Below are 27,622 nucleotides of genomic sequence, written 5' to 3' on the forward strand. Positions count from 1 at the left end.
CTCACACAGTTCAAGGAAAGTTCCCTTACGCATCCTAAAGTTTCGCAGCCACTCTGTGTCATCCCAGACCTGCAGCACTATGCGGTCCCACCAGTCCGTGCTTGTTTCCCGGGCCCAGAATTGCCGTTCCACAGCATGAACATGACCCATTGCCACCATGATGTCCACAGCGCGGGGTCCTGTGCTTTGTGAGAGGTCTGCGCCACTCTCACACTTGATGTCCTCACCGCGCTGCCGGAGCCTCCTTGCCCGATTTCTCAGCATCTGACTATGAAAAAGGTGGACGATAAGGTGCAAGGAGTTGACAGCTGCCATAACTGCAGCGATGATCGCAGCGGGCTCCATGTTCGCAGTGCTGTGGCGTCCGCGCTGTCACTGACCAGAAAATGCGCGAACTCATTGCCCGCTGGCGCTTTCAGGGAGGGAGGGCGGGAGTGACGGTTGAATGACGACAGTTACCCAAAACTACCCTCGACACATTTTTTCCCCCAGCAGGCATTGGGGGCTCGACCCAGAATTCCAATGGGCAGCGGGGACTGCGGGAACTGTGGGATAGCTGCCCACAGTGCACCGCTTCCAATGTCGACGCTTGCCCTGGTAGGCCTGGTCTACACTAGCGGGGGGGGGGTCGAACTAAGGTACACAAGGTCAGCTACGCGAATAGCATAGCTGAACTCGAACTACCTTAGTTCGAACTACTTACCCGTCCTCATGCCGCGGGATCGAAGTCCGCGGCTCCCCCATCGACTCCGCCACCGCCATTCGCGGTGGTGGAGTTCCGGAGTCGACGGGAGCACGTTCAGAGTTCGATATATCGCGTCTAGATGAGACGCGATATATCGAACTCCGAGAAGTCGAATGCTACCCACCGACCCGGGCGGGTAGTATGGATGTACCCTTAGTGTGGACTCACAAAGTCGAATTACTGTCCTTAGTGTGGATACATACGTTCGACTTTGTAATATCGGTTCCACAAATTCGATTTAAGTAGAATCGAACTACTCTGGTAGTGTAGACATACCCTTAGAGTAGTATTTTAATTCAACATGAATAGAAATGGCAGAATATATTCTTAAAGGAGGTGGCTGAGATACCATTATTGCAAAATTGAGTTGTTTGAAAAACTGTACATTTTGCAAAAATGTTGCCTTTTGTTTAAAAATTCTAAAAATGTGAAGATTTTACAATGTTGTGAACTGTTTGTTGTCAACATTTTTTTACCAGCTCAATAGAGAGTTGAAAAATTTTGAAAAACATTTTTTGGAGTTTATTTTCACTGAAAAGTCCTTAAAAAAAACCACCCTTTCCCCTCCCCCAAAAAACTCTATAAATATCAAAGAGCAGGCTAAACAGGCTATTCAAGAAAAGTAGTCTTGTGAAATGCAGGGGATCTGACTGTCTGACTTAAGTGGTCTTTTCTGGCTCTACCACCTATGATAGATCTCAGATAGGAGGGGATATGCTCCTTGTGTTAAGGTTGGTGTGGAAACTGTAATTGAGAATTTCCTGACTTTTTTGTTTTTAAATTCTAAACCTTAACTTTGAATCAATATTTTTTCATTGTTGCTTACGTTGTTTTGTTTTAAATTCATGTCGCACCATGCCAGGTACATAAAGAAAGAACACTTTCATGTGCTTGTGTAGTACAGTGGTTGGGATTATAGTGAGGCTTTGCTCCACAGATTCAGTGACACGTTTGCAGTTCTCTTTGACACTCTTGCCAAAGTACACTGTGTTATTGCAGATTCAGCAGTGAAGAGCTACTTCTCTTACACAGTGGTTCTACTGCATAGCCAGTAATTATTCAGGCTCACTGTCACATACCATGGCCTTTTCATTTTTGCTGAACCATAAACATTTCTCTGGAGAATGGATGGCAAACAGCCTGTTTGTTATATATAACCAATCGGTTTGCAGTGAAACTTTCATTAAATATTTTGTGATTGTCTAGCACCTCTCATCCAAGGAGCACACAATACATTCACCCCACTTCACAGATAGGGAAGTCAAGATACAAAGAGGTTAAGAGGCCACACTATTGAACCCATCTCAGGGCTCAGCATAGGGCAAACTCAAAAAGGAGTTTTGCCTTTTTTATGCATGGGTCCAGAATTTCTGCTTTCAAGTGCTTTGTTCCAACTAAACCAATGTTGCCTCTCACTTATACTGGAGCAATAACTTGGTTCAACAAATCACATCCTAGATTTTTATTTCCAGCAGCACATTCTGCGGTTTCATTTCTAGTACTAGAATTAATAAATCCCTGAAGTTGTTTTAATGTATCCATTTTATTGATAAGGAAAATAATATTTGTTGAATGCTCATCCTTTAAAAAAGCTGAATCTCACAATGATTCAAATCCAGTTTATCCAAATAACTTATTTCCAGTCAAATTTAAATAAGCCTTATTTATTTTTTTAATCTAAATCTGCTTCTGAAGAAGGAATAAGCACATAAGAACATAAGAATTGTCATATTGGGTCAGACCATCTAGCTAAGTATCTTGTCTTCTGACAGTGGCCAATGCTAGGTATCCCAGAGGGAATGAATAGAACAGGTAATCATCAAGTGGTCCATCCCCTGTCTCCCATTCCTAGCTTCTGCCAAACAGAGCTAGGGACATCATCCCTGCCCATCCTGGCTAATAGTCATTGATGGACCTATCCTCCATGAACGTATCTAGTTCTTTTTGAACCCTATTATAGTCTTGGCCTTCACAACATCCTCTGGCAAGGAGTTCCACAGGTTGACTGTGCATTGTGTGAAGAAGTATGGCTTGATTTATTTACTTTGCTCTAATTTGAGACAAACCTTGAGCATCTTCAGGCTACAAAGGGATCAGAAATGGTCTTAAAATGACATGGGTCTTTCAGCCTTAACTATGCAGTCAACATGACAGTGACTCCATTATCTATGTTTTTATGAGAAATGGATGCAAACAGATATTGTTTGATCCAGTAAATGCCTCAGAATTATAGAGGATCTTGGAACCTTTTCAAAGTTATATTTATTCCTGGATAGAATTAAAGAAAACAAGTTTTTTGTCACCAGCTGACAGCTCCAAGACAACCAAATCCAAACCAGTTGTATTTGGTGTTTGAACTGTCTTTTTTACTGAGAACTCCTTTTTTTATTATCACATCCAAAGTTAACAGCAGCTGCACATGCACTTCAGTGCACACAGGCTTGGAAGAAACGCGGGACTTACATTTTTCAGTCTGGTGGATACTGCAGCCCGTGTGACATTTAAAGAGTTCTCTCTGTGGGAGGGAAGGGATTGTTTGGATTGCTTAGAACATGTTCTTGCTGGCTTATTCTCAGCACAGTGTTTGTATAGCTGGAGGTGGGGTAATTATTTCTCCTGGCAAACAAAGACAGTCTATATTTATTTGGTTTCTTTCTTCTTTTGACTGAAAACTACAATGGCCACTGGCTAGAAGACTAGTGATCTCTCTCTCTCTCTCTCTCTCTTCCTGTTATTCTTACATGTCTTCATAGTAGAGTTAAGAACTATAACTAAATCAGTCTTCTCACAGTTTGGTGGGTGCTTATGATCTAATGCTGAAAAATGTACCTCTTTTCCCCCATGCTTCACTCACCCACAAATACTGATACATTTTATTCTCTCCCTTTCCGCAAGGTGTCTACTGAAGTATAAGATACGAGTCATTACCAGTAATCACATTGCCCCTGTTAGATAGTTGCAGACATTCTTGTCCAGTAATCCATTTGTCTCTATTGTAGTATGGTAGGAGTAGGTGTAATATCATTTGCCACTACTCAGTGATAGTTGGAGTGCAACAAATATAATGGAGACAAGAGGCTAGATATTGCTTGAAAACTGATTGACTGGGTATCTTTTTGTACTTTTTTTTTAAACCTGGCTTTCATCTGCTGCCGTACAATACATGTCCCTGTAGTATCTTTTTAAACACTATGAACTAATCATCTTCGAATCTCCCATAACTATTCTCTGTGCTCTTTTTTTGTCCTGTTATTAATCTCTTTATGTATATAATCTTGTTCTTCCCTTCCCTGTTCATCTTTCATCAGGGAAGTGTTCTTTACTATTCAATCTCTATGGATATATCAGGTAGCGAACAATCCTATTCCTACAGTTCCCTTCTCTGCTTTTTAATTTAAAAAGACACCTGTGTTTCTTTGTGATGCATAACATCATATGTCAAGTTACTTTGTCAACTATCATAGATGTAAATACTCTAGAGAATATCAAATAACTCCTTTTCTTGTTTTCAGTGCATATTAGCTGTAAAAGCAGATGTGATAAATATGGCAATATATTTGGGAGATATTATTGAATTAGTTTTAAGGAGTCCATTGTATTAAATGAAAAGTTTATGTATTATTTTGGGCCTAGATGAACAAAAATTATATTGAACAATGTGGCAAACAAGAATGAACTTTTGGGACAATACGTGTGAAGTGGATTTCCTGGGAAATATCTAGAGTGATATGTACATTCCCCATGCCCCATCATCTCCAATTATGCAACAGCCCAGCCCCTTGAAGCAATGCCCTGAGGAGAGGGTAATTGTCTGCTGATTACCTGTTCCCAAAGTCCAAACTATCCAAAGGATGGACTCACAGATTCATGGGGTGCTTGTTCTGAGCTACAGCTGTTATGAACTTGTAACTACAGAAAAAAAACAAACCTTTGTGCCATTTGAAGGACTGATCACCCCCCATAACCCTCGTAAAAGCTGGGAGTGATCTCTGGTAAGCTTATTAGCATGTGTGTAATGCTTTCTCCTTAAAAATAAATGTGCTGGTTGAGAATGGGTTGTCTGGTAACTTAACTGGGAGTTACATTTTATAGCTTTTTGAGCAGAGAGAAAAGCTAGCCTGCTTAGGCAGTCTGACTTGCTGGGAAACTCATAGTATAGGCATGGAACTGTGCAGCCTGAAAAAACCCTGGTCAGGAGGGAGAGAGACGTGGGTCTTCTCCAAAGCCGGGTGATGGTTGAGGAGCTGGGAGACTAAAAGTGGGTGCCATTCTGGAGAGCTGCAGTTGACCTGAACTGTGAAAGCAGATATCCATTTTCACCTAAGGATATACTTTATTATCTGTTGGTCTATGGCCTCAGTCCAGAAAAGCACTTAAACATAACTTTATGCATGTGAGTAGGCCCACTGAAGACAATAGGCCTACTCGTGTGCTTAAAGTTATGCACATGCTTTAATGTGCTGCTGGATAACACGATATTCCTGGAATATGACACATGCTATTTTTATTTTGCGGGGTATAGTTAAAAACAGTTTTAGTTTTTCTAAAGTATTTTTAAAATAACCAACATATTTTCTTGTCAGCACCTAGCATTATTTAGCATGTGCATTTCTTTTTATTAAAAAAAGCCACTGTGTGCTTGAAATGCAACAAGTCTGGTCTGAAAACAATCAAGTGGAAGTCTTTTTTTAAAGAAACAAAACAACCATGGATACAAATTGTTAATGTCATTCATAACTTCATGCTGCTGGTTGCTTTGCAAAACAAAGAAGTTTAATACAAAGGACCCCTGAGGCTGTTGAGATGCCAACTCTAAAATATGGTAATATTGTCTATATTTTGATATTGGTTTGCTAGGAAAATCCCTTTTAGATGATGGCTTTGGCAGAACAATGACACAATAATTTGTAGCAGGCTGTCTCCTGGTATGAGGAAAAATGAATCTCTGTGTAACAGGTAATGAGATTAGGCGAGAACACAGGGACTTCCTTAAAACAAAAAATCAAAATGTCACCATGAAGTGTCAGAAGAAATTCAAGGAGTAGAGATTTACAGTGGATTTCATGTCAAAAAGCAGCTTTTAAATTTAAACAGCTTGAGGATTAATAAAGTCTGGGACAACAAGTTGTGACTATATCCATATAGTTTATATTCTGACAGATTTTTAAAGCTGACAGTAATGCCTTTGAGCTAGGGTGGGGAACTCTCAGCAGATAAAACTAAATCATACTTGTTAAATGAGTTGATAAATCATCCAGCTAGCACAATTGAGCTGAAAGTTTAATTTATGCTGTAGCTCTCCCCCTCACCCCCGCCCACCCTCCTCCTTCACACACACATTCAAAGGGGAAAAAAACTGACCATTTAAAAATATGAAGTTCTGCCATTTCTAACAAAAAATACCTATATCTATCTTTATATATTATGGCACTAGAAGAGTAAACCACACATAAATAATTAAAACATATAGTATGGTTAGAACTAAAGATCATGTGACAATCATATCTCTAGATCAGGGGTTCTCAAAGTGGGGATTGTGATCCCTCAGGGGGTCACAAGATTATTACCTAAGGATCATGAGCTGTCAGCCTCCACCCCAAATCCCGCTTCACCTCCAGCATTTATAATAGTGTTAAATATTTTTTTAAATAATAATTTATAAGAGGTGTCACACTCAGAGGCTTGCTATGTGAAAGTAGTCACCAGTACAAAAGTTTGAGAATTACTGCTGTAGACAGCTATTCCAGTTCCCACTGTTGTTCAGCTGTTCACAACTGGAGTCAAAGGAAGATAAAAATCATATTGTGTGATGGCATAATGCTTTTGCTCTGACAGTGTTTGAATCAATTGAATTTAAAAGAAAACTAATTTGTGTAAGCTCCTTTCTTTCCTTATTCAGGTTTTTTTTAACAGAAAGTTAAGAATAATTACTATAAAAAATGTAAATTTAGTACCATATGCAATATCTTTCCCCCCTCCTCAAAAAAGGTGATAGGATTTTTTTTTTAAGAAATCAGTTATTTAGGCTTATGTAATGTCAGCCATATATAAAAAGGAAAATAAAACAGCTTTATTTTCTTAAAAACACCACTCCGTGCATTATAAGCCAAGCCCTACAAAATTTTCTTAGACAAAATTCCCACTAAGTATAAGCACTTAAGTTTAAAATTACCTGTACAGTACAGTGCAGATGAAGATATGAATTTTGGCAATAAATATCCAAATTGCATTACATTAACATTTTGGACGATATTATCCTTTTGATTACAGAGAATAGTATGAGGAACATAAATCCTTGTATAGTTAGGAAAATATATATCCCTTCTTAGTCAGTGGAGCATTTGCATTACTGAATCTTCCACTTAATGGGAAAATCTGAAAAGCACTTCCAATTTTTTTGTATCCACTATACAGAGCACACAATTTGAATATTTTTTTCACATAACCACAAGTACCCAAGTTGCATATGATAACTGAGTAACTATATACCTAACTTCCTTATTTGCATATGCCAATAATCCTTTTGGCACAAAAATATAAGTTTTGCACATGTAAATGGATACATGCATCCAAAATCAGAGGCTTTCTATATCTTAAGTTATATATCGAGTTATTTGAGAATGTGTAGGCTAAGTATAGTGGGAAATCTTATATTTAAAAGACCTCATATCACATTTCACTGATCCAGTACATAATCAGGGAACTGTTAGTATACAGTTTTTCCTAAGCAGTCATTAAATATTAGAGAAGGGATTTTCAAAGGCACTTGAAGAGATCAAATGTCTACCTTGCACTGAGTTTCAATGGGACTTGGGTGCCTAACTCTGAACATCCCAGCCTAGGCACAGAAATCCAGATACATTTCTGGCTTTCAGTTATTTTACTGCTTTTCATTTCTGTTGATGATGATGGAATTGCCTGATGAACATCAAGAAGTCAAGTAATGCAATGGAGTTCCATGTCTGGACACCATTTATAATATGAGATGATACAAAGCATTAAAAAAAAAAAAAAAAAAAAAGCAAATGAATATTACTTACTTTGGAATGCTCTCCTAGGAAGTTAGCCAGATGTCTGTTGCTACAGTAGATTGGAATTCTGGCCTTAGGAAAGAAGGGAAGGTAATTATCTCTCAAAGTAGTGGCTCTTACTGATTCAGTCTTGACTTTACTCTTTTGAGACTGGCGTTGAGCCAGTCTGTCTGCCTGTCTGTCTCTGTTATGTTTTTTACTTTACTCAATGGATAATCTTGACTGTTTTATGAAAATCCAGGTATCAGAAGGAAGTATAGAATTTTCTCCCATCATTGATTTCAACAATTTCATGGGAGCTCATTTTGAGGACTCTTTTTTTTTAACTGAACTCTTCTGTGAAGTAAGAACTACAGCTTCTTGGACTCTGCATATCAGGATGAGCCACATTAAACCCCTTCTTTTCAGGACAATAACTTAGTACAGATCATAAAAATTTTCTGGGCTATTCACTGATATATGAGAGAGAAAATGTTTTGCCTCAAATGTGTTTGTGTTTTGAAACTTTCTAAATTAGAGAGGGAATGACATTCTCAAATTCTCTCCTGAAATCCAAGCAGACAAGGAAACAGTGGGTTGATAGTCTTCTCTGATGTAATATGAAATATATACATCTGTAGAACTCCAAGCACCAGAGCTGTAGTAAGAAACATTATGTGCACTGTCAGGATGTATGTGTGGCAACCTGACTTTCAAAGGTCATGGAAATCTGGGAATCTCTTGGATGCAATCACCATTTCACTCCCATAACAAAGTCTCCCTTTAATCTTAGGCTGGCCTTACCTTCTGCTTCAATGTTTTATCTTTGTTCAATTTTATGCTCCTCTTCTGTTTGGTACGTATGGAGACCAACACTGGGAATAAAAGAAATGTAATGATTTGCTATGCATATACATTCACACACACAAGAGGCATATTTCAGGCTTTTATGCCTACTCTCTGAAAGCTTAGCACTGAGACATATTTTGATTTATAGCGTAGAAAAAGCCAGCAGAGCTAACCAGTCCAGTATACTTGGATGTTATACTTAAAGTGTGTTTGACAAGTGGGAGGGATGATGGGAAAGTTGTATTTTTCATGGAAATATGCATCTCCTGTTCATGCAGTTTCCTTCTGGAGACACACCAATTCCAGAAGTCCAGATAGGTAATCACATGGGATTTTTTTGCCTCCTCCCACCCTCACCCCCAATTTTTTTTTTAACATGGGCATCATCAGTCATGTTTTAGATAGAAAATGACCAAATCAGCTTAGACAGCTGATTTAAGAAATATAGTTTCATTCAATATAAACGTATGGAAATCGCCTATTTTTGTTTCTAATTGTGGTACACTGTGTTAAGAAGGTAATGTTAAAATACTGGATCAGCTCATCAGTGTAAATCAGCACAGCTTCACTGAAGAGATGAAAGTTAAGGGAATTATGCCACACAGTGCAGGTAACGGGAACCATATAAATATTTATGATGTTACTCCAGATGAGGATTTGTCCCTTTATCTTTATAATACTTTATAATATCTTTATAATAATACTAGTATTATAAAGATACATTTAATGGATGTCTATATAGATAAATTTAGTAGATATCAAATTAGTTAACACTGTCGCTTTTGATCTGATACAGACTGAAGTTCTGAGCATGTTGTAAATTATATTTATTTGATAGGGTCTTTGGGGAAGGTTGAGGTTATGTTTCTGAAGAGGGGGACTTAAGGGGCTGTTTTTCTGTTTTGATTTCTGGCTGGTTAAGTCAATTCATCTTTTATATAGGATTACTTTTTGGTATTGGGTGGTGTTTACATTTGCAATTGTAAGTTCAATTGATTGTTAGGGCACCTGTAGCTTTTAAACATTTTAAATCTAAATAGGTAAATAAATATAAGAAAGAAAATTCTGTACAGTTTTCTTTTGCAGTAGTAGACAATACTGATTTAAATCTCCCTCCAGACTTGATAGTGTGACTCTCATTCCATCCACTCCTTGTATTGAAATTATTATTCTGAAAGGTTTGTGTGTTTGCTCCCTCCTCCACTTCAATCCATAGTTGTCATTCATAATAACAGTGAATAGTAGTAACTGGGTAATGGAAAGATTGACTCTATAGCCTGGTATTTACGTGCTTACCACCTGGGATGCGAGTTTAAGTCCCTTGTCTAATGAATGTTTAATTATGTATATATAGAGAGACCTGCCCCAAAATAACCCATACCCCAATGGTCATGCAATCTTCTGCAATGTGGGAAACCCATGTTTAAATCCTTTCTCGACATCAAGCCAAAAGGGGAAATTGATCCCTGGCCTCCTACCTGCCAGGAGAGTGCCCTACTGGGTTAAAGGTTATAAGGGAGGCCCTGTCTCCCTCCTCTGCCATGGCAATATTTCATGTCAAATACACATGTTTTCTTCAACCAAAACCAGATCTTTTCAACTCTATCCTTTTTATTTCTTCACAATTTTTGGATTTAAGAAAATATGAATGGACAAACTGGGTCAGACCAATGTTCCATCTAGCCCAGTATCCTGTTTTCCTACAGTGGCCAGTGCCAGATGTTTCCGAGGAAGTGAACAGAATAGATCAATTTATTGAGTGATCCATCCCTGTCATCCAGTCCCAGCTTCAAGCAGTCAGAGGTTTAAGGATGCTCAAGAGCATAGACGCCGACTCTGTGGGTTGTCCACTGGCAGTCAAGCTCCCCTCCCACCCCACCCCAGCTCCTGCCCATCGGCAGCCCCTGATGATCAACTCCTCCCCCTCCTTCCCAGTGCCTCCTGCATGCCATAGAACAGCTGTTCCATGGTGTGTAGGAGGTGCTGGGAGGGAGGGGGAAGAGCAGGGATGGGGTGCACTCAGGGGAGGGGGCAGAAAGAGGTGGGTCAGGGCAGGGGTGGGAAAAGGAAGAGTGGGGTGGGGTCTTGGGGGAAGGGGTGGAGTTGGGGGCAGGGCCTGAGGATGAGCAGGTGTTGAGCACCCCCAGGGAAAATTAGAAACTGGCACCTGTGCTCAAGAGCATGGGATCACATCCCTGACCATCCTGGCTAATATGTCCATCAATAGCCATCCTCCATGGCCTTATCTATTTCTTTTTTGAACCCCATTATTCTTTTGGCCTTCACAATATCCTTTGGCAAAGATTTCCACAATTTGACTGTGCATTATGTGAAATAGTACTTCCTTTTGTTTGTTTTAAACCTGCTGCCTATTAATTTCATTGGGTGGTTCCTGGTTCATGTGTTAAGTGAAGAAGTAAAAAAAACCACATCCTTATTCACTTTCTGTCCAACACTTGTGTTTTTCTAGATCTCTTTCATATCCTCCCTTAGTCATCTCTTTTCCAGGTTAAACAGTCCCAGATTTTTTTTCTCTCTCCTCATATGGAAGTTGTTCCACCCCCTACTCATTTTTGTTACCCTTCTCTGTACTTTTTCCAATTCTAATATATCTTTTTTTGAGATGGACAGATCAGAACTGCATCCAGTATTCAAGGTGTGGGTGTACCATGGGTTTATATAGTAGCATTAAGATATTTTCTGTCATATTCTCTAGCCCTTTCCTAATAGTTCCTAGCATTCTGTTAGCTTTTTTGACTGCTTCTGCTGCACATAGAGCAGATGTGTTCAGAGAATTGTCCATGATGACACCCAGATCTCTTTGTTGAGGGTTAATTTAGACCCCGACATTTTGTATGTGTAGTTGGGATTATGTTTTCCAATGTGCCTTATTTGCACTTACCAACATTGAATTCCATCTGCCATTTTGTTGTCCGGTCACTCAGTTTAATGTTGTGAGATCCCTTTGTAGCTCTCACAGTCTGCTTGGACTTAACTGTCTTGAGTAATTTTGTATTGTCTGCTAACTTTGCCACCTCACTGTTTACACCTTTGCCCTTATCATTTATGAATATGTTGAACAGGATTGGCCCCAGTTCAGATCCTTGGAGGACCCCACTATTTACCTCTTTCCTCTGTGAAAATTGATCATTTATTTCTACCCTTTGTTTCCTTTCTTTTAATCATGAGATCCATGAGAGGACCTTCCCTCTTATCCCATGACTATTTACTTTGCTTAAGAGCATTTGGTCAGGGACCTTGTCAAGGCTTTCTGAAAGACCAAGTACACTATGTCCCTTGTCCACATGTTTGTTGATCCCCTTAAAGAATTCTAATAGACTGGTGAGACATGATTTCCCTTTACAAAAGCCGTGTTGACTTTTCCACAAGAAATCATGTTCTTCTATATGTCTGATCATTCTGTTATTTACTATAGTTTCAACTATTTTGCTCTGTACTGAATTTAGGCTTACCGGCCCGGAATTGCCAAGATTACCTCTGGAGCCTTTTTTAAAAATTGGAATCTGTAATTTCATGTTTGAGTTCCTTCAGAACACTTGGTTGAATATCGTCCAATACCATTTGGATCAACCTGAATTAATTTTTTCTGGGACTGCCAGCAAACAAGAAAAAAATAAGTGACAAAGAATCCTGTGGCACCTTATAGACTAACAGAAGTATTGGAACATAAGCTTTCGTGGATGAATCCCACTTCGTCAGATGCATCAGTGGGTATTCACCCACGAAAGCTCATGCTCCAATACGTCTGTTAGTCTATAAGGTGTCACAGGACTCTTTGTCACTTATTTAAAAAAATGATTGAAATGGATCAAAACGGTATTGGAGTTGATCAAAAAGTGTTCTTGAAGAAAACAAACATGAAATTACAGATTCCAATTTTTAAAAAAGGCTCCAGAGGTAATCTTGGCAATTCCGGGCCGGTAAGCCTAAATTCAGTACAGAGCAAAATAGTTGAAACTATAGTAAATAACAGAATCCAGACTAACATGGCTACCCCTCTGATAAGAAAAAAATAGTCATTCACTGAGCTGTAATTATAAGTCTGAATATTCTTGTTATCCATATTTGCATCCAATCCCTCTTTGAATCTTGCTAAATTCTTGGTCTTAATAGCAACCAGTTCCAATGAGTTGCGGTCATCTAAACACTCATTGTGTGAAGGAGTACCTCTTTTTAACAGTTGTGAATTTGCTCCATCAATTGTATTGACTGTTCCTTATCCTTATGTTGTGAGGCAGGGAGAACAAATGCTTCTGAACTGCCTTCTTTGTAATACTTGTCATTTTGTACACTTTTATCATGAGGATATAACCTTGTTTCTTTGTGAAACCTGTTTCAGGCCAGACCCTCTTTGAGATTTCAAACTCATCTTCCCGGAGAACAAAATGTAAAGGACATTTCAGTTTCCAATAGACTTTGTTCTCTCCCATTGCATTTCCCCTGCCAGAGAGCTGCACTTAGTCCATATCTGACTAAATTTGCTTGGCCACTCAAAGGCTACATCTCCCCAAATTGTTTTGGGTAACCTCTACTACCGCTTTTCAGTTTCAACAATGGCCTCCTTATAATGTTAATTCACACTTTTTCTTGTCAGAGCCAGAAAGGCTTTTGTCTGCTATACAATACTCCATACCTATCTTGTTCTACACTTACATGGCCTGATTCTGACCACACTAAAACCAGAACAAAACTAATGCAATTCAACTGATTTCAAAGGAATTACTCAGATTCAGGTCTGCAGTGTCTGTAGATTAGAAAGCGTTCTGTAATACTCTACAATTTTGTTCACAAGAGGTTCTCAAGAGCTGCTTTTTTTTTTTTTTTGGTAATCTAAGTGGATTTGCAGAGCCCCTGGAGTTTGCTTTGTTCTTAGATGAATTAAAAAATCTCAGAATGAGATATAATCAAAGTTTCACCATGATTCCACATCAAAACTGAAGTTCAAACTGATGAACTGGACTTGTATTATTTGAAATTGGGTCATGGTTCACTCAAAGGAGCCTATATGCGTCCAAAGGTTTGTGAATCTTAGTAATTATTTTTAGCATGATCCAAGTTCGTATTGAAACATGAAACCAGGCACATTTTACTAGATTTTGGGTTACATGTTGAACATTTCTCACAGCTCTAACTAATTCCATTTAAGCTTTTCTACCATTCCGATACAAATTATTTAGCAATTCTTGTTATTTTATTCTGGGGAAGACCAAGAGGCTCCTGAAGCCTCACTTGCGTGGAGTTCTGCTGACTTCCCTTCTGTCATTACTCCTATTCAGTGTATTATATGTGAGGCTGGATGAAGTGAAGTGAAGTGCTATCACTGTTTCTTCTGACCTAAATTGTGTAGTCACTCTGTTTTCCCAGTGCCTGGCCAAGATTGCATCTGGGATGAGAGCTAACTGGATGAAGCTCAATTTAAACTGATCTATCATAATACTGGAAGATTAGAAGAAACAAACAAAGAAAATAGCAGGGGTGCTATTGTTACTTACCTTCACACTCTCCAGTTCTACTGGCTTCTTGGAAGCTTCTTCATGTTTAAGTAGTAGCAATGGGCAAGACTGCTTTTTAAGAACATTTTTGTAGAGCTACAATCTTTCCTACCAGATATAGATCTCACCACTGATAACCAAACATTTGCCACCTCCAGAGAGGGTTGTTCCTATGTAGTCTATACAGAACAACCCGTAAGGGCCATTTGGGAACTTTATATGCTTGCAGAATGCAGCTGCCCACTTACACGAGAGGTGATTCACATACAGAGAATGCTACACTTGTGTTCTAGAAACCACACTGACTCCCACGTTGATTCCAGGTGCAGTTTAAACTTTTATCTATAAAGCTGCTTAGTGGTTTGGGGCCCTGGTTATCTTAGAGACTTCCACCTCTGTTTCTGTGTGTTAGTATTAACTGGGATGCTCAAACCTAGAGCTTGAGAGAATATTTTTTGAATCTTGGGAAAAAATGAAAAGTTTGAGATTTTTTTCCATCCAATTTCTTTCCCAATAATAAAAAATTATACTCAAGCTGACAGCTCTTAGACGTGTGTGTGTGTGTGTGTGTGTGTGTGTGTGTGTAAAACCAGGTTATTCTCCTCAGAATTTTTTTCTCCTCAGCTAGGATTGACCCAGTCCAAGTTTCTTGGACTGCTGAACATTTTGTAAGGCCTATATATTTTCTCATGGTTTTACTTAGGCACTAGAGTGGATGGGGAGGACCTTCGTGGTTTTGGATATTTTTACTGTATTACATTAATTGTAGATTATTAACATTGGCCAAGATCTTTTTTAAATGAGTGCCTAACTTTAGGAGTCTAAGTCCATATTTAGCCATCTAAATAAGTGGCTTGATGTTTAAGAGTAAAAAGCGCCCAGCTTAGTTTCCTATTTGTGGGGGGGCAGCTATAATTTCTTAGATTGTTTTATATTCACTTAGAGAAATGGGATAGGTGCACCACATATCAGAAAAAGAAAGCCAGGTCCAATTCCATTTCTAGGCACTACAGTACTGTGAAAAAATCTTTCTCACCCTCCTCCTCCCAGAAAAAAATTGAGTTCTAAAAATATACATGTTGAAGCAATAACAAATGCATTTTTCCTGCTACAAAATAACATGAATAATGATGGATTCAGTTGCATGTTGGGTTTTCAATGAGGTAACATCAAGACTGTAGGAAAACTCTAGAGCTATGAAAAAGCATTTTCTTTTTATTTATAAATTAGACTAGCTACAGTTATAGCTGGCACATGTCATTTTCTTTGAAATAGAAATATATGTATGCATATGTTGCACCATTTTACAAACTGTTTCAAATGAATTTCATTGGTAAAGAATACACATTCTTGAAGAAAAGGGAAATAACTTTAGTTTAAAAAAAAACACATGAAGGGAAATCAGAATCGTTACCTTTATAGAGCAGTTATCTCTCATACTTGCAAAAAAAGAGACATTGATCCTGAACTCTTGTGATGGACCACAGTTGAAAGTTATGCCTTAATAACAAGAACAGGATCGGACGAATACATGTCGAGGAGGAAGGTTTGAACTCCAGATTTCCAGGCCATGTTGTCCCATGTATTTTTATGCTTGCTTTCAATAAGAGCTTCTGCTTAAATCTATCCTTTACCCCTTTGACTATGCACACTTTAAAAGATATTATTAACTGTCTTTGCAATATAGTGCAGTGACTCATGTTAGAATGAGTACAAGATATCTAAATGTAGAAAGTACAGTCTAATGCATAGGTGGCACTGATTGTTAATTGTTCAGATTTATAGACAGCAGGTTGTGTATAGTCCTGTTTCTGAGTAATATGTTTTCTTACTTGAGTCAGGCAACCTGATGATAGATAATCTACTAAGGCTTATTTTGGCAATGAACCACATGATTCAGTGGGTTATGTGCTGGAGAACGTAGCAGCTACAAACCCTGACTCCACCATCTATGCCAAATTAAATGCCCTACTTGGTACACTACCATACTCATTTACAAAACAATAGCCCTACACTTAAGATCAGCAAACGCTAAAAAGGTAGGAGCCACATACCCTACCTTGGGAAAAACATAAATTAGAAACAGAAAACGATATTCTGATGTGGTTGGCTATATACTTTTCAGTGGGTGCTAAGCATAAAAGTCAAATTGTAAAAAGTTGGAAATGTAATCTTAATTTCAAACTGCAAGTACTGTAGTTTGGAAAAGCTCAATGTACATTTCCATGAGCCATGGTACCCTCGTACAAATGTTGGGATAGTACTGTTTTATCTCCCACCATGGTACCTATAGATTTTTAAACCCTTTCAATGAGTATTTATAACGATGTCCATGGCAAAGTTTGTTTTCTCTTGAATCATCATAAATTGATTAATATATAAACTTATAAAGCTCAGTTCTGTAGTAAACATGAACAAATATCAACCTTTCTCAATACCTTGTTTAATACAAACTGGATCATACAGATCTATTACTGAGGCGGAAAAAAGTGATTGAACTTACTAAATTTAAAACACCAAGAAATTAAAGACTCAAAAATCCAAGCTCTCGGGCAGAGGTGATCCACTTTGTTTTGGACTGAGAGGTACATTCCCACCTGCTGTCAAGTATCTGAGCCACAAAAAGCCATTGATTTACTGTGATGTGATTGACACTTTGAAGGCAGAAATTGCTTGAAATTCGTATGGAACTCTAAAATTTAGGGAAAAAGTAAACTCTCAAAATAAAGAGAAAAACTCAGAAATAGAAAATAAATAAAAAAACATAAAATCCAAGTAATTTAATTTCTGCTTTAAGCCCATAACTTGCATTTGAGCTATACATCAATTTTATACTATATGCTATCACTCTATATTTTAGAAAGATGTCAAGTCTTGATTTAAAGTGATGGAGAATCCACTTAGAATCCAGCTAATATACTACACTGAAAAGAGAGTCTGAAAAAATGGCACTATCTGGATCTCTTTTTACTGTGCCTTGATGTCTTCCATACAAACTTTGCTCAGTTCACAATGAAACAATATTCTATTTAAGTACAAAGTCTGTGAACTAACCCTGGAATTTTAAAGTCAATCTGAATTCTCTTTTCCTCAATGTATCATCATCAGTAATAAAGTTCTTTCAGGACAAATTATATTCTCACTGACACCTATGCAGCTTCTAACTGGGATATTAAGATCTCTTTATTTACCTATGATTATATAAATGGGTTTCCAAGATGCCATTTTTATAGTTACATTTGAGATCTGAATCATAATTCAAGCTGTGGAATGTCAATTTCTGCTTTGGGTTTATTAGTTTCTGGGAAAGTATCTGATAGGGCAAAATTACTTTGAAATCTGAATACATGACTTAAAAGGATCCTGGGGAGATACTGTTATGGGACACCAGAAAACACTGTGAAAAGAAGCGTGACAGTAGACAAAACATTAGAAGGTACTATTAGAGATAAAGATGAATAATGCATAATTCATTGATTGTATTTGAGGAGTGGAGTAGCGAAAAACAGCAAATTAAAGCTTGAACAAAGTTCAGTTTGATAAAGAAAAATGTTGTATTTAGATGGACTATTTGGGCCCAAAGAGTCAAAAGTGTTAACGAGATCCTTCATTGTCCAACATTAAACAGTGTTAAACAAGGTTCAGAGTTTGCTATTCAGAAACCTGCTTAGTACTATGGCAAACACACCAATAAACACCATTTTACTATGTTATTAAACATACAGAAAAGGAAAGACATCTAAAGCATTTGAAGTGTAAAGTATTAAGTAAGGCTTTCATTTTAACAACATCCCTTGTTCCCTTTTCCTTTAACTTGAGAGTTTTTAGATGAAAAGCCCCTTAATTGTCTCTGAGATGGTATTAAAGATGTCCTTTGTGGGGAAAAGAGAAGAAGTTAGTTGAACTGGGCTGGAGCAGTTGTTGAAGTCTGATCCAGTTTCTTAGGGTACGTCTACACTACGGGACTATTCCGAATTTGCATAAACCGGTTTTGTAAAACAGATTTTATAAATAAACACATTAAATCGGTGGTGTCGTCCATGGTCCGAGGCTAGCGTCGATTTCTGGAGTGTTGCACTGTGGGTAGCTATTCCTAGCTATCCCATAGTTCGAACTTCGGGTTGAGATCCCAGTGCCTGATGGGGCAAAAATCATTGGGTGGTTCTGGGTAAATGTCCGTCAGTCACTCTTCGTCTGGGAAAGCAACGGCAGACAAGCATTCGCCTTTTTCCCTGGATTGCCCTGGCAGATGCCATAGCATGGCAATCATGGAGCTTATTTTGCTTGTGACTCTCACCCGTGTATGTACTAGATGCCGCTCACAGAGGCGATTCAGCAGCGCTACACAGAAGCATGCTTTTGCTTTTGCATGACAGCAGAGATGGTTACTAGCCATATTGCACCATCCAAACCCTTCCATAAATTGGAACTGAGGATGATCATGGCTACCAGTCCTTTTGTACCATTTGCTGCTAGTGCCCCTGGTCAATCAGCCAGGTTACTAGCCATATTGTACCTTCCATCGTTTTGTACCATTGGCTGTGTCATAAGTGCCCCTGGCCGATCAGCCAGAATGACTCCTGAGTCAATCCATCTAAAAATAGAATCTGTGCTGCCTAATATGGCAAGTGTGCTAGAGAACCACCTGCTCTGTGTCAGAGCCAGAAATTATCTGTATGCTATTCACAGGGGTGCTCCTGTAACAACCCCACCTGTTGATTCCGTTCTTCCCCAGCCTTTCTTGGCACTTGTGTGATGAATTAATAAAGAATGCAGGAATAAGACACACTGACTTGTTAGTGAGAAATGAGTGGAAGGCAGCCTCCAGCTGCTATGATAGTCCAGACAGGACATTAAGCAGTGTGTAGGAGAGAAGCCCAGCATCCACTGCTAGTCCAAGGCAATCAATCTTTTTTTTACACATGAAGGGTGGGGCTGATGGAGCTCAGCCCCTGTTGCTATGATGAGGATGGTTACCAGCCATATTGCACCATCCATCCACCAGAAAAATTAGGGCCAATAGGCTGAAGTCCTTTTGTCCCATCAGCTGAAGCTGATCATGAGGATAGATTTCCATCATTTGATCAGCTTATGCTGATGATGAGGATGGATTTCCATCTTTTGTACCATCTATCTGCAGCATTCAGTAAAGATAGGTGTGACATAAAAGAGTCAGAGGATTGTTGGCACTGTGTTTGACCCTAGAAGCATTTGGAGCTCAGCCAAGAATGCAAATAATTTTAGGAGGCTGCAGGAACTGTGGGATAGCTTCAGTCCTCCAGTCCATGCGCATCCATTTGATTCTTTGGCTTTCCGTGCTGCAGTGCGCTGAGTCCCTGCTTTGGCGTCTGTCTGGAGATTTGCTGGGCAAACAGGAAATATTCAAAAGTTCGGGCTTTTTTTCTGTTTTACACCCCACTGCATCGAGTTCAGATTGCGGTCCCAAGCGGTCACTGGTGCACTGTAGTGTAGACCAGGCCTTAGAAGACAAAGCAAAACAAACACACACACACACACACACACACGGGGCGGGTGACAAAGATAGAAAATGGACTTTCTGTTTATGGTGTTGACTCACATGCAATCTCACTGCTGGAAAAATATAGGCACAGCACATAGCATGATCAGCCACTCTGAGACCTGACACACTTATACCAGTATTGGGCCGTTGCTTTTAGTTGCCTCATTCTGGTCACAGGCTTACAGCAGTATTGCTAAATAAACAGTCTTGGCTAGTTAAGCTAGCCTCTTATTAGACAGAAGGAAAAGGAAGAGAGAGAAGAAATAAGGTAGGGAAGGATGGAGGGTGGACAGAGACAAAGTCTCACATCCCAGATGGAGTTTGGGATATAGCTGAAACTGGTGGTGGTGGTAATGTCATCTGGCTCCCTCTCTTTGGCCTAATCTGGTCAGGACATCTTTCAGCATAATGATCATAAATGCCTGGGGTCTCGAGTGATGGAGGGGGGTGGCAGCCATGATGGTGACACTCACTCCAGTAGTCACTGTTTCTCCCAAAGTATTTTTCTTTAAGGACCCCAAAAGGGAGCAATGGATGGAATAGCTTGTCCTCTCATTATTTAGTCTACAAATTAGACCTAGTTTCCAACACGCCCATTTTGGTTCACTGATTTCTGGTTACACATTTCTCTTGTTTACCAAGCATAATCTTAACACCTTCACTAGCCTCTGTATAGCCTTTTTAATTCCCAGGTTAGCTTTTCCTGCCTCCACCTCCTTACTTCTCGGAGAGGCACTAATGATCTGCCAGTTGGGAGCCACTCAAACAGCTCCCACAGTAGTGCAGTTTGAAAGTATACCTCCCATTTTAACTTTCCCTTGGAACAAGACTCTCATTGTAACATTGTCTTAAATATGATCCTAGGAAATGAATATCACTACTGATTACAATAGACACCATTACCAAAAATATGTCCTCATTCTTCCATGGCTGTATATCACAAAGATGAAGGTTTGCCTTATTATGCCACCTTGGTAAGGTTCTTGAATTTAATCACAGATTCCCTGGTCATTTAACCTCTCTATGCCTTGGTTTCCCATTTATAAAGTTAAGAAAATATTTATCTTTTAGGAAATTTACATGTTTATGCATTCCTCTCTTTAACGTGGTTTGAAATCCTTGGAAAATACTATATGTACATATACAAAAGGGGAAGCAGAGATCATAGTTTCCCTAGATTTATAATTAATAGAAAATTAAAGTTCAAGAAAAAAATATAACATTCATCTATAAAAGCTGAAGTTTCAAATAGAAGAAAAAGCCATAGGTAGCGTGATGTGCAATATATTTTGCATCACCCAGCATATTGACGAGAATGTGCAGAATAGTTTGCCGAAGTAAAATTTTGGCTTTTGGCAAAAGTAATTGAAACCTTTAATATAGGGTGATGGACTCTGAACACAAGAGCTAAAGAACAAGGCCTAGGAGTCACTGGTTGACTGGTTTTTTGCTGGTTCTGGTGAAGTGTCCCTGCAGGTTCCTGTTCATGTAGCATAAAGAAACCTGTAGGGTGCCTTCAGCTGTAACTACAGTGTTATTATACAATCATCTGGGATTACTAGGTCCATTTTGGCCAATCAACTTCAAGTAAGATATATAAGAGAGTTAAAAGTTACTGGAAAAGGACGAGAAAGTCTGCAGCATAACAAGATTTACATGATTGCAAAAACTAAGGCTAATTAACATGGGATGGAGAAGTGTTATAGGGGTTTTGGTTGAAGTGTTTTAAAATTCACATAATTAGTTATGACTAGTCCAATCTACTTAGCACCTTTTTGGTCTTGTCAATTAAGGACAAAAAGACAATCCTTATGAAATGGAAAAATTGGATTTGTACCTGTAGAATCAATATCTTTCTCCCCTACTCATAGATTGTCTCACATGTGTATTAAAGAAGTTAAATACTCTAGAAGTGTATGCAGAAAGTTGCATACTCAGAAAGAGCAGCCAGGCTGAAATCCTTTGACATTTCCCCTTTCTAAGGTTGTTAAAGCTCTGTTGGGCCAAAGCTTTGAGAGGATCAATGGCAAATTGCTCCCAACATTGGATAGCCCTGTCAGAAAAGGAGAGGAAGGAATGCCTAGGAATATTCCAGTCCTAGGAATATTCCAGTGCAGGAAGCATTAATCATTTTTTCCACAAGCAGATGTGACTTCATGTGCTGGGAGGAGCATGAAATTCTGCTAATGAGATGCCCAGACAGTGGAGGCTAGTGACATACAAGCAAACTGTATTTCAAAATCATTTTAGCTTAAAGGGCTAGTTTCTGTCCTCCCCTCATGTATTCTTATTTACCTGGTAAATTTCTAGCAATATTCACCAAATGTAGAGTGAGCTGCATATAACCATTTTTTCATTAAATTCCAAGATAGGGGGAAATTAAGGGTGCAAAATACCCAATTAAAAATAAAAAATTAAACATGTTAATGTTTCAGGTTTTGATTATGACTTCTCTCTCCAGAAGAGCCATTTATCCCAATGTGATCTTCTGTTAAACACTCCATCATAATTTCCAATTGAAACCACGTCACTTTGTAATGAGGACAAACTAATGAACTGTGATTTCTTTGCTAATCGACCTTAGACAATACTTAAACTTCAATATACAGTAGCATCCTGTTTCAAAGTTACAATGTAACACATCAGGAAATGTCAATTAATCTAATTTAAACACATATTTAAGCCCTGATTCTACCCTAACAAGTTTAGTGCTGGTCTAACTCTACTGACTTTAGAGTTATTCCTTACTTGCACTGGGGCAAGAATGAAAAATCAGGCCTAATTACTCCACAGTACTAATATGTGAACTCCAGACAGAACATCTCTAAGTGTGCCTCTGATTATTAAAGAAAATTGCTAGCTACAGTAAAAGAGATTTCATATGCTCAGAGTTACACTGCAGTTCGATTCTCAATTAACCGCAAACTGATGAAACTTTTTGCAACTTGGTTCATTTTTATTTTAAATCCAAGACAGCACATATACATGCATATATAAATGGTGCTGAGAATGACTCAATATGTAAAGCATACTTTTAAATCTCTGGGGAGTTCCATGTATACACAGTAGCTTTGCTTAGAATAGCTTGAGAACCTAAAAGAGATAATTTTAGGTTCTTGGTAATTAAACTAAATTGTGCATAGTAGAAAAATAGAATTCTAGACATGAAGAATCATCTGTTTATAAACACAACATTTGGTTTGTGTCTGCCCCTCTGCCATGTACATTGGCCAGATACATTGGGCAAACTGGACAGTCTCTACAAAGAATAAATGGACACAAATCAGGCATCAAGAATTATAACATGAGAGCACTTCAGTCTCCCTGGACACTCAATAACAGACTTAAAAGTGGCAATTCTTCAAAAAAAAATTCAAAAACAGACTCCAATGAGAAACTGCAGAACTGGAATTAATTTGCAAATTGGACACCTTCAAGTTAGGCCTGAATAAAGACTGTGAGTGGATGGGTCACTACAAAAAGTAATTTCCCTCTGCTGATACTCACACCTTCTTGTCAGCTGTTTGAAATGGACCACCTTGATTGCATTGGCCTCATTAGCACTGCAAAAGTGATTTTCCCTCCCTTGGTATTCACCCCTTCTTGTCAACTGTTGAGAATAGGCCACTTCCATCTTAATTGAATTGGCTCATTAGCACTGACCCCCCCCCCCCGCCCGCTTGGTAAGGCAACTCCCATCTTTTCATGTGCTGTGTATTTATACCTGCCTACTGTATTTTCCACTCCATGCATCTGATGAAGTGGATAAATTTCTTAGTCTCTAAGGTGCCACAAGGAATCCTGGTTGTTTTGACTTCACATAAGAGTTTATAAAGATATAGAGAGGAGACAAATTGGAGAACTGCAGCTGCCCCAGGGGAGTGGTCTCTTATATAAAAGGTGATGAAAAAGTCTATTGGCCTGAGAGCAAAGGCAATACAATTAATTTATTTTAAATTTCAAATGGTGCCCAGATCCACCATCTCCATATCCTACATTGTTTTCCCCAATCAAGTTACAAAATAGCTAAATAGTCTTTTAATAGCAATGCCTCTCTACCAATGCACATACATACCAACTCCTCGTAACACAAACATACTTAATTTCTATTAAGCTAAGCCAAAGCTCTTTCTGCCAAAAGCTCAGACAAACATAAGTTCTAGATTGTCCTGAAGTTAATTAAACTTGGATTCTGGTTGACCATTGGCAGAAGCAAATTTTAAAGATATAAGCCCTCTCCTGAGAACAACTACAGAAAGTTTAACTTAAAGAATCAACAAGATGAATGGCACAGTAGATCCTAATTCCCTTAGAAACATGGGGAGAAAGGTGATCTCCTAGCTCAGGGATCGGCAACCTTTGGCATGCAGCCCATCAGAGAAATACGCTGGCGGGCCGGGCCGGGCCAGGACGGTTTGTTTACATGCAGCATCTGTAAGTTCGGCCTATCACGGCTCCCACTGGCTGCAGTTTTCTGTTCCAGGCCAATGGGGGCTGCGGAAAGCAGCGGCTAGCACATGCCTCGGCCCACGCCACTTCCACAGCTCTCATCGGCCTGGAACGGCAAACTGCTGCCAGTGGGAGCCGTGATAGGCTGAACTTACAGACGCTGCATGTAAACAAACCATCCGAGCCCGCCAGAGGATTTCCCTGACAGGCCACATGCCAAAGGTTGCTGATCCCTGTCCTAGCTAACTGTACAAACTCACAACCTGTATAAACAGATAAGGAAAGGTACTGTGCTACTGTGATATAGAAGAATCAAGGAATAGTGATGGATCCAATGTGACCATCGGTTACCCAACCATATTGGCAAAGCTAGGTCATATATCAAGATACACTCTCAACACTCTTATATAGATGTTTCCACCTTCCTATCAGACCATCTTATCTGTATTTACCCTGACTCAATCTGCTCCCTTTCACTTCCCCGTTACTTTCCCTTTAGTGAAAAAGAGAAGCTGAAGCATAGTATGGACACTGAGCAAAGCACAGCTCAGGATTTACAGGTTGGAAAAGAGATGACAAAGGAGGATATGACAGAGGTATATGAAATCATGAATGAGGTGGAGAAAGTGAATAAGAAGTGTTATTTACACCTTCACACAACACCCAATGAAATTAATAGACAGCAGGTTTAAAACAAACAAAAGGTAGTACTTCTTCATGCAACCTGTGGAACTCATTGCCACAGTATGTTGAGAAGCCCACAACTATAAATGGATTTAAAAAAAGAATTAGATAAGTTCATGGAGGATAGGTCCATCAATGGCTATGAGCCAAGATGATCAGGGATGCAACTTCATGTTCTGGGTGTACCTAAGCTTCTGACTGCCAGATTCTGAGACTGGACAACAGGTGTGGATCACTTGATGATTGCCCTGTTCTGTTGTTTCCATTTCAAACATCTGTCATTGGCCACTATTGGAAGAGAAGATACTGGTCTAGATACACCATTGTCTGATCCAGTATGGCCATTCTTATGTTCTTACGTTCATGTTCCTTTAATCATAGAATAATAGAATCATAGACCTAGCAGGGACGACAAGGGTCATCTAATCTACCCCCCTGCGAACATGCAGGCTTTGTTGTTTCTTAACAGCCTCCTTTTGAAAATCGCCAGTGAAGGATCTTCCACGACCTCACTAAAAAGCGATAAAGAGTCCTGTGGCACCTTATAGATTAACAGACATATTGGAGTATAAGCTTTCGTGGGTGAATACCCACTTCGTCAGATGCATGTAGTGGAAATTTCCAGAGGCAGGCATAAATATGTAGGCAAGAATCAGTCTAGAACAGCAAGGGAGGAGAAACTGCTGTTGTAGTGCTAGCCATTCACAGTCTTTGTTTAATCCTGAGCGGATGGTGTCAAATTTGCAAATGAACTGAAGCTCAGCAATTTCTCTTTGAAGTCTGGTCCTGAAGGTTTTTTGTTTGTTTGTTTGAAGCAAAAAAGAGGGCCTATAAGAGGGCCTCATCCTCCCTGATTGAACTAACCTCATTATCTCTAGACTCACTCTTGCTTGCATATTTATACCTGCCTCTGGAAATTTCTACTACATGCATCTGATGAAGTGGGTATTCACCCACAAAAGCTCATGCTCCAATATGTCTGTTAGTCTATAAGGTGCCATAGGACTCTTTGTCGCTTTTTACAGATGCAGACTAACACAGCTACCCATCTGATACTTGACACGACCTCCCTAGGCAGTTTGTTCCATTGTCCTACAGTTTTTTACAGTTAGGAAGTTTTTCCTGAGATTTAATCTAAATCTGTTACACTGTAGTTTGAACCCATTGCCTGTTGTCCTACCCTCTGTGGCAAAAGAGAACAAATTTTCTTCATATTTTTATGGCAGACTTTCAAATATTTGAAGACTGCTATCACGTCCCCTGTTAATCTCCTCTTTTATAAACTAAACCCCGTTACTTCAGCCTTTGCTCATATGGCTTGCATTCCATTCCTTTGATCATTTTTTTCACTTGCCGATGAATGCTTTCCAGTTTCTCTACATCCTTTCTATACATTGATGACCAAAATTGGACACAGTACACCAGCGCTGAGGCCTAACCAGTGCTGAGTATAGCAATACTTTTTTTACTTCCTGTGACTTGCATGCTATGCCTCTGTTAATGCAACTAAAATTGCATATTTTGTTTGCAACAGCATCACATTATTGACTCATGTTAATGTTGTGATCCACCACAACTCCCAACTCCTCAGCAGTGCTGCTGCCAAGGCAGTTGTCCTCCATTCTGTATTTGCGCATTTGGTATTTCTTTCTTAAGTGTAGCCCCTTACATTTGTCTTTGTTAAATTTCATTTTGTTCTCCAACTGGAACCTCATTCTCCAATGTATCAAAATCCCTTTGAATTTTAGGTCTATCCTCCAAAGTATTGGCAACCCCTCTAGCTTTGTGTCATCTGCATATTTGATCAGTATGCTCACTGTACCTACATTCAGGTCATTAATAAATATGTTAAACAACACCAGACCCAGAACAGATCCTTGTGGACTCCCACTTGAGATGTCCTTCCAATCTGACATCATTCCATTAACAGCTACTCTTTGTTTGCGGGTGGTTTAACTCATTATGTACCCACTTCATGGTAGTTCTGTCGAGCCCACATTTCTCCAGCTTACTTATCAGAATATCATGTAGGACTGTGTCAAAAGCCTTGCTAAAGTTCAGGTATATTATGTCCACTGCACTCTCCCTATACACCAAACCAGTTACTCTGTCAAAGAAGGAAATGAAGCTGTCTTGGCATGATTTGTTCTTAGTAAATCCATGCTGGCTCCAGGTATTCACCAACTGAATGTTTTATACCTTGTGCTAAGAGTTTCCTAGGTACTAAGTGCAGGCTGACTGGTCTATAGTTCCTCAGCTCCTCCATTTTCCCCCTTTTTAAAGATGGGCACTATGTTAGCCTTTCTCCAGTCTTCTTGGACCTCTCCTGTTATCCATGAGTTTGCAATCTGGGAATGAAGAATGAGAGAAAAAGAGTCAATTTGAACTTGAATATTGCACTGCAAGTGTGCCTACAAGTGTGCAGAAGATCAAACAGTTGAGTGATCTCATCAGTAAACATAAGACTAATAAAACAATAGTGACAGCGGTTTTAGGAGGGAGATGTAGTACATAATTGATTTAAGGAAGTTTTAATTTTGATCTAAATAGGAATTTAGAAAACAAGGGCCTTTCAAAGTTTTGTCTTAGGGAGATAGAGAGGCTGAAAGATGCTTTTGGGGAGACAGTATTTTGGCAGTTACTGGATAGTCTGAGGGAAGGGGTGAAATCTTGGGCGGGGGTCTAGCATATAAAGGCATGTGGTGGAGAAAGTGGCTTTCTGAAGGTGGAAAAGGTTGCAGACATCTGGGTCCTAGATGGCTAAAGTTTCTGTAATTATCCAGGAAAGTCTGACAAAAATCACTGCTGATCAGTGTTTCAACATTTCTTTCCCTTTCTACATTTTTTTTTA

This window comes from Mauremys reevesii, linkage group 1, assembly GCF_016161935.1.
Source record: "Mauremys reevesii isolate NIE-2019 linkage group 1, ASM1616193v1, whole genome shotgun sequence".
In the NCBI taxonomy this organism is placed as follows: Eukaryota; Metazoa; Chordata; order Testudines; family Geoemydidae; genus Mauremys; species Mauremys reevesii.